Genomic DNA, 8,807 nt, shown 5'->3' with positions numbered 1-8,807 from the left:
TTAAATAACAAACCTGTGAAAATTTGAGCTCAATCGGTCGTCGAAGTTGCGAGATAATAATAAAAGAAGAAAAAAAAACTTATACACAAAGTTGTGTGCCTTCTGATGCTTCATTTCGAGACCTCAAATTCTAAACTTGAGGTCTTGTAATCAAATTTGTGGAAAATTACTTCTTTCTCGAAAACTACGTCACTCCCGAGGGAGCTGTTTCTCCTAATGTTTTATACTATCAACCGCTCCCAATTACTCGTAGTCAAGAAAGGTTTTATGATGATAATTATTTTAAGTGATTCCCAATAGTGTCCACTGCCTTTAACAATTATTATTAGTAAAGTTATGCATACAAATTCAAATAAGTGCAGTGAAATACAGTGGCACTGTCTCAGAGGAGGGTTAATTATATATAATAGAATGAATGGGCATACTCCAATGTTTACAGTCAGGCTCATGCACCTAAGAATGTCTTTATTTTCCATCGCAACAGTAACCACTGGTCTAGTTCAAGTTGACAGTATAAATGAATGTAATAATAACAAAATTTGGTTTGATTAGTGTCTTGCCTGATACTACCATACCAATGTGACACTGTGTTTATGGTGTTGCCATACTAATGTGACATTGTGTTTATGGTGTTGCCATACCATTGTGACATTGTGTTCATGGTGTTGCCATACCAATGTGACACTGTGTTTATGGTGTTGCCATACCAATGTGACATTGTGTTTATGGTGTTGGCATACCATTGTGACACTGTGTTTATGGTGTTGCCATACCAATGTGACATTGTGTTCATGGTGTTGCCATACCAATGTGACACTGTGTTTATGGTGTTGCCATACCAATGTGACATTGTGTTTATGGTGTTGCCATACCATTTTGACACTGTGTTTATGGTGTTGCCATACCAATGTGACATTGTGTTTATGGTGTTGCCATACCATTGTGACACTGTGTTTATGGTGTTGCCATACCAATGTGACATTGTGTTTATGGTGTTGCCATACCATTGTGACACTGTGTTTATGGTGTTGCCATACCATTGTGACATTGTGTTTATGGTGCTGCCATACTAATGTGACACTGTGTTTATGGTGTTGCCATACCATTGTGACATTGTGTTTATGGTGTGCCATACCAATGTGACACTGTGTTTATGGTGTTGCCATACCATTGTGACATTGTGTTTATGGTGTTGCCATACCAATGTGACACTGTGTTTATGGTGTGCCATACCATTGTGACATTGTGTTTATGGTGTTGCCATACCAATGTGACACTGTGTTTATGGTGTGCCATACCATTGTGACATTGTGTTTATGGTGTTGCCATACCATTGTGACACTGTGTTTATGGTGTGCCATACCATTGTGACACTGTGTTTATGGTGTTGCCATACCAATGTGACATTGTGTTTATGGTGTTGCCATACCAATGTGACACTGTGTTTATGGTGTGCCATACCATTGTGACATTGTGTTTATGGTGTGCCATACCATTGTGACATTGTGTTTATGGTGTTGCCATACCATTGTGACACTGTGTTTATGGTGTGCCATACCTATGTGACACTGTGTTTATGGTGTGCCATACCATTGTGACATTGTGTTTATGGTGTTGCCATACCATTGTGACACTGTGTTTATGGTGTGCCATACCAATGTGACACTGTGTTTATGGTGTGCCATACCTATGTGACACTGTGTTTATGGTGTTGCCATACCATTGTGACACTGTTTATGGTGTGCCATACCAATGTGACACTGTGTTTATGGTGTTGCCATACCTATGTGACACTGTGTTTATGGTGTTGCCATACCAATGTGACATTGTGTTTATGGTGTGCCATACCAATGTGACACTGTGTTTATGGTGTTGCCATACCAATGTGACATTGTGTTTATGGTGTTGCCATACCTATGTGACACTGTGTTTATGGTGTGCCATACCAATGTGACACTGTGTTTATGGTGTTGCCATACCATTGTGACACTGTGTTTATGGTGTGCCATACCAATGTGACACTGTGTTTATGGTGTTGCCATACCAATGTGACACTGTGTTTATGGTGTTGCCATACCAATGTGACATTGTGTTCATGGTGTTGCCATACCATTGTGACACTGTGTTTATGGTGTGCCATACCAATGTGACATTGTGTTTATGGTGTGCCATACCAATGTGACACTGTTTATGGTGTTGCCATACCAATGTGACATTGTGTTCATGGTGTTGGCATACCATTGTGACACTGTGTTTATGGTGTTGCCATACTAATGTGACACTGTGTTTATGGTGTTGCCATACCATTGTGACATTGTGTTTATGGTGTTGCCATACTAATGTGACACTGTGTTTATGGTGTTGCCATACCATTGTGACACTGTGTTTATGGTGTTGCCATACCATTGTGACACTGTGTTTATGGTGTGCCATACCAATAATAATATCGAAGTCTTATATAGCGCACGTATCTACCAAACAAGGTACTCAAGGCGCTGAGTATATACAAACTTTCAGAAAGATAGGTTATTGCAGTGATGAATTCTGAGACCCAATTATTTAGCACCTTATAAGGGTTTACAAGGTGCTACGGCGCATTAAGCAGCCACAACCAGGAACACCGGGGCGAACCCCTTCTCTTTTCGATAAGTGCACTGGGTTCTTTTACATGCGTTACACAACACATGGGACCAACGGCTTTACGTCCCATCCGAAGGACGAAGCAATGGTTAAGTGTCTTGCTCAAGGACACAGTGTCACGGCTGGGGATTCGAACCCACACTCTGCTGATCAGAAACACCAGAGTTTGAATTCGGTGCTCTTAACCGCTCGGCCACGACACTTCCACAACCAAGGTGACATAAGGTTCATGCTATACCAATATCATACTTACAATGATATTATGGTTGGGTCATACTTCGTATGTAATTGTCCATTATTTATTAAATGTAGGTGTAGTAATATGTGTTGGGTATTTTCATAGCTTCGTCTCTCCCTCTCATATTTCTTTAACTATGAGTATTTCTGACAACTGTATTATTTACTATACACAAATTAACTGTATGTACTTGTACCTGGTGGTGTTATATAAACAATCAAACATTTGTCAATGAAGCAATCTATCAATCCAATGTAGTTGATAACTTTTGGATTTATAATGCTGTTGATTTTAATTATGCAAACATATTTCATGTTTAGGTTTGAACTCCAGTATGTTGGTTTAACTTTGCTCCCAAAACCTGTAATTATTATGTCCACTTACTACTGTATGTCAAAATTTGTCCTAATAAATTGTCTTGCCATTTCTCTAGTTCTAACAGTGATTGTCTAATTTACAACTACAAGTGGCCTTGTACACTTTTTCAGACAAAATTTGACAAGTTCACAAGGGGCCTTGTAGACCTTTTCAAGCAAAATTTGACAAGTTCACAAGGCTTTAGCCTTGAAGACCTTTTCAAGCAAAATTTGACAAGTTCACAAGCCTTGTAGTACTTTTCAAGCAAAATTTGACAGGTTAACAAGGCTATTGTAGACTTTTTTGAGCAAAATTAGGCAAATTCACAAGGCTTATATATAGCCTTGTAGACTTTTTTGAGCAAAATTTGGCAAGTTCACAAGGCTATAGCCTTGTAGACTTTTTCAAGCAAAATTTGGCAAATTCACAAGGCTATAGCCTTGTAGACATTTTTGAGCAAAATTTGGCAAATTCACAGAGCTATAGCCTTGTAGACTTTTTTGAGCAAAATTTGGCAACCTTGTAGACTTTTTTGAGCAAAATTTGGCAAATTCACAAGGCTATAGCCTTGTAGACTTTTTCAAGCAAAATTTGGCAAATTCACAAGGCTACAGCCTTGTAGACTTTTTTGAGCAAAATTTTGCAAATTCACAAGGCTATAGCCTTGTAGACTTTTTTGAGCAAAATTTGGCAAATTCACAAGGCTATATAGCCTTGTAGACTTTTTTGAGCAAAATTTGGCAAGTTCACAAGGCTTATAGCCTTGTAGACTTTTTTGAGGAAAATTTGGCAAATTCACAAGGCTTATAATAGCCTTGTAGACTTTTTCAAGCAAAATTTGGCAAATTCACAAGGCTATAGCCTTGTAGACTTTTTCAAGCAAAATTTGGCAAATTCACAAGGCTTGTAGACTTTTTTGAGCAAAATTTGGCAAGTTCACAAGGCTATAGCCTTGTAGACTTTTTGGAGCAAAATTTGGCAAATTGTCTACAAGGCTATAGCCTTGTGAATTTGCCAAATTTTGCTCGAGCAAAATTTGGCAAATTCACAAGGCTATAGCCTTGTAGACTTTTTTGAGCAAAATTTGGCAAATTCACAAGGCTATAGCCTTGTAGACTTTTTTGAGCGAAATTTGGCAAATTCACAAGGCTTGTAGACTTTTTTGAGCAAAATTTGGCAAATTCACAAGGCTATAGCCTTGTAGACTTTTTCGAGCAAAATTTGGCAAATTCACAAGGCTATAGCCTTGTAGACTTTTTTGAGCAAAATTTGGCAAATTCACAAGGCTTGTAGACTTTTTTGAGCAAAATTTGGCAAGTTCACAACGCTATAGCCTTGTAGACTTTTTTGAGCAAAATTTGGCAAATTCACAAGGCTATAGCCTTGTAGACTTTTTTAAGCAAAATTTGGCAAATTCACAAGGTTATAGCCTTGTAGACTTTTTTGAGCAAAATTTGGCAAATTCACAAGGCTATAGCCTTGTAGACTTTTTCAAGCAAAATTTGGCAAATTCACAAGGCTTGTAGACTTTTTTGAGCAAAATTTGGCAAGTTCACAAGGCTATAGCCTTGTAGACTTTTTTGAGCAAAATTTGGCAAATTCACAAGGCTATAGCCTTGTAGACTTTTTTGAGCAAAATTTGGCAAATTCACAAGGCTATAGCCTTGTAGACTTTTTGGAGCAAAATTTGGCAAGTTCACAAGGCTATAGCCTTGTAGACTTTTTCAAGCAAAATTTGGCAAATTCACAAGGCTATAGCCTTGTAGACTTTTTTGAGCAAAATTTGGCAAATTCACAAGGCTATAGCCTTGTAGACTTTTTGGAGCAAAATTTGGCAAGTTCACAAGGCTATAGCCTTGTAGACTTTTTTGAGCAAAATTTGGCAAGTTCACAAGGCTATAGCCTTGTAGACTTTTTCAAGCAAAATTTGGCAAATTCACAAGGCTTGTAGACTTTTTTGAGCAAAATTTGGCAAGTTCACAAGGCTATATAGCCTTGTAGACTTTTTTGAGCAAAATTTGGCAAGTTCACAAGGCTATAGCCTTGTAGACTTTTTTGAGCAAAATTTGGCAAATTCACAAGGCTATAGCCTTGTAGACTTTTTTAAGCAAAATTTGGCAAATTCACAAGGTTATAGCCTTGTAGACTTTTTTGAGCAAAATTTGGCAAATTCACAAGGCTATAGCCTTGTAGACTTTTTCAAGCAAAATTTGGCAAATTCACAAGGCTTGTAGACTTTTTTGAGCAAAATTTGGCAAGTTCACAAGGCTATAGCCTTGTAGACTTTTTTGAGCAAAACTTGGCAAATTCACAAGGCTATAGCCTTGTAGACTTTTTTGAGCAAAACTTGGCAAATTCACAAGGCTATAGCCTTGTAGACTTTTTCAAGCAAAATTTGGCAAATTCACAAGGCTTGTAGACTTTTTTGAGCAAAATTTGGCAAGTTCACAAGGCTATAGCCTTGTAGACTTTTTTGAGCAAAACTTGGCAAATTCACAAGGCTATAGCCTTGTAGACTTTTTTGAGCAAAACTTGGCAAATTCACAAGGCTATAGCCTTGTAGACTTTTTTGAGCAAAATTTGGCAAATTCACAAGGCTATAGCCTTGTAGACTTTTTCAAGCAAAATTTGGCAAATTCACAAGGCTTGTAGACTTTTTTGAGCAAAATTTGGCAAGTTCACAAGGCTATAGCCTTGTAGACTTTTTTGAGCAAAATTTGGCAAATTCACAAGGCTATAGCCTTGTAGACTTTTTGGAGCAAAATTTGGCAAGTTCACAAGGCTATAGCCTTGTACACTTTTTTGAGCAAAATTTGGCAAGTTCACAAGGCTATAGCCTTGTAGACTTTTTCAAGCAAAATTTGGCAAATTCACAAGGCTTGTAGACTTTTTTGAGCAAAATTTGGCAAGTTCACAAGGCTATAGCCTTGTAGACTTTTTTGAGCAAAATTTGGCAAATTCACAAGGCTATAAGCCTTGTAGACTTTTTTGAGCAAAATTTGGCAAGTTCACAAGGCTATAGCCTTGTAGACTTTTTCAAGCAAAATTTGGCAAATTCACAAGGCTATATATAGCCTTGTAGACTTTTTTGAGCAAAATTTGGCAAATTCACAAGGCTATAGCCTTGTAGACTTTTTCAAGCAAAATTTGGCAAATTCACAAGGCTATAGCCTTGTAGACTTTTTTAAGCAAAATTTGGCAAATTCACAAATGTGTAGACATTTTTGAGCAAAATTTGGCAAATTCACAAGGCCTTGTAGCCTTGTAGACTTTTTTTGAGCGAAATTTGGCAAAATCACAAGGCTTGTAGACTTTTTTGAGCAAAATTTGGCAAGTTCACAAGGCTATAGCCTTGTAGACTTTTTTGAGCAAAATTTGGCAAATTCACAAGGCTATAGCCTTGTAGACTTTTTTGAGCAAAATTTGGCAAATTCACAAGTAGTAGTTCTTTTCAAGCAAAATTTTGCAAAATTCACAAGGCTATATAATAGCCTTGTGGACCTTTTCAAGCAAAATTTGACAAGTTCACAAGGCTATATATAGCCTTGTAGACTTTTCCGAGCAAACTTGGTAAATTCACAAGGCTATAGCCTTGTAAACCTTTCAAGCAAAATTTGACAAGTTCACAAGCCTTGTAGTACTTTTCAAGCAAAATTTGACAAGTTCACAAGCCTGTAGCCTTGTAGACTTTTTCAAGAAAAATTTGACAGGTTCACAAGGCTATTGTAGACTTTTTTGAGCAAAATTATGCAAATTCACAAGGCTATAGCCCTGTAGACCTTTTCAAGCAAAATTTGACCTTTTCAAGCAAAATTTTGCCTTGTGAACTTTTAAAGCAACATTTTACAAGGCTATATACATGTATAGCCTTGTAGACCTTTTCAAGCAAAGTTTGACAAGTTCACAAGGCTATTTAGAGACAGGATAAGTACAGCGTTTGATATAGAAAAAATATTTTTTTGGATTAACTGCATACTGTAATAAATTCTGATAAGCGTAATAAATATTACCACCTGATAAATATACACAGACATAAGGATTTGCCAAGAGTTAATTTTATTCCGTACTCTGAATTCTGTGGTAAAACGCCAACTCATAATAATATAAGGGATTTCCCTTTATTTAATTCCATCCAGTTATATCCACTCATAAAGAAGTATACCAGTTCAAATTATAAATACACTTTGCGGCCAATCCGCAAAGGGTCCCAATTCCTCACTTTGCGGAATTCCATCCAGTTATATCCACTCATAAAGAAGAATACCAGTTCAAATTATAAATACACTTTGCGGCCAATCCGCAAAGGGTCCCAATTCCTCACTTTGCGAACGGTAAAATTCCAATCCGCAAAGGTTCCCACTTCTCGTCGAGTTGCCAAAGAAGGTACCAATTTAATTTACATCATTGTATTACCACCATAGTTATCCATATCAATTCACATAAATTCATTTACCACTTTCCTCACAGGCTTCCATGCCTATTAGCTTCTTGTTTATAGGAACAACCTAAACTTACCGCTTTAAGTGTAAGTTGTAAGATTATCAGTCAACTCGATCTGTATCACGTATGCCGTAATACCCAGATCCTTCCGTTAACCCCAGGGAGGGAGGGAGGGAATGTTGCGAAACTATACAATCTATCTTAACTCCTCAGTGGCAGAATATTCAATGACGGTTCCCAGAAAGACAAGCACCCTTTCCCCGCAATGCATTGCTTTGGTTGGTTGAAAAGAACAATGGACCCACGTCTGAATGCACTCTGACAATCCCAACCGCTTAGCCCCGACTGTGCAACATGACTATATGCATATTTGACAATGCTAAACACTTCGGAACATTTCAGGAGAAGTACACATTAAGGCTAGATTAAAAAAAAAAAGTACTTACAGCTTATCCAAAACAGAAATAAATTTGAAACTTAACAGGACTTGCATGCACCTTATGTGCCTACACTACTTGGTATTTATCTGTGTAAATAACCCATCAAATAAAAGTATGGTAACTCGTTTACAAGCTACGAGTATAACACTAAGTAAGCAAAAGTATATTAACTTTACAAGCTATAATTGTGGTAAAACTGTCATGCTTTCATGCTTTCATGTATTCAAAATAGATCGATTTTGATTCTTCAGTTAAAACCGTTATTTAATTTTACTGTTACACTCTTATATCCTTACAATGAGGTGACGAGTGCATATAAATGCAAAACAGTGGACTATTTTGTGTAGAGGGTTCTTCATGCATTTCTCAAAGCTGATGGCAAAGGGAAATAGGAACCTCTTTGGTTTAATCACAGTCCTAAGGTAAGAAAGACCCATAACTAGTCACCGAGTTCAACAGTCAACTGTTGTGTTTTATAACTTGTCCCTAACATAGATAAGAAATATATCAGTTATGTTTTAGCTGAAGTATTTTAATTCAAGAAATGTCTCATGCGGAGGTCAACCATAAGCAGTTCAACAATTTAAGGACCTCTTCTAGTTTCCTTAAGAGCAGCTTTTTACTTGCGTGTCAGTGTTTACATTTAAAAATGAGGGTGCTGAAACCACTTCAACATTTTGAGTTCAGTGCCT

This window comes from Asterias rubens, chromosome 10, assembly GCF_902459465.1.
Source record: "Asterias rubens chromosome 10, eAstRub1.3, whole genome shotgun sequence".
NCBI lineage: Eukaryota > Metazoa > Echinodermata > Asteroidea > Forcipulatida > Asteriidae > Asterias > Asterias rubens.
Note: the sequence above shows the minus strand (reverse complement) of the source record.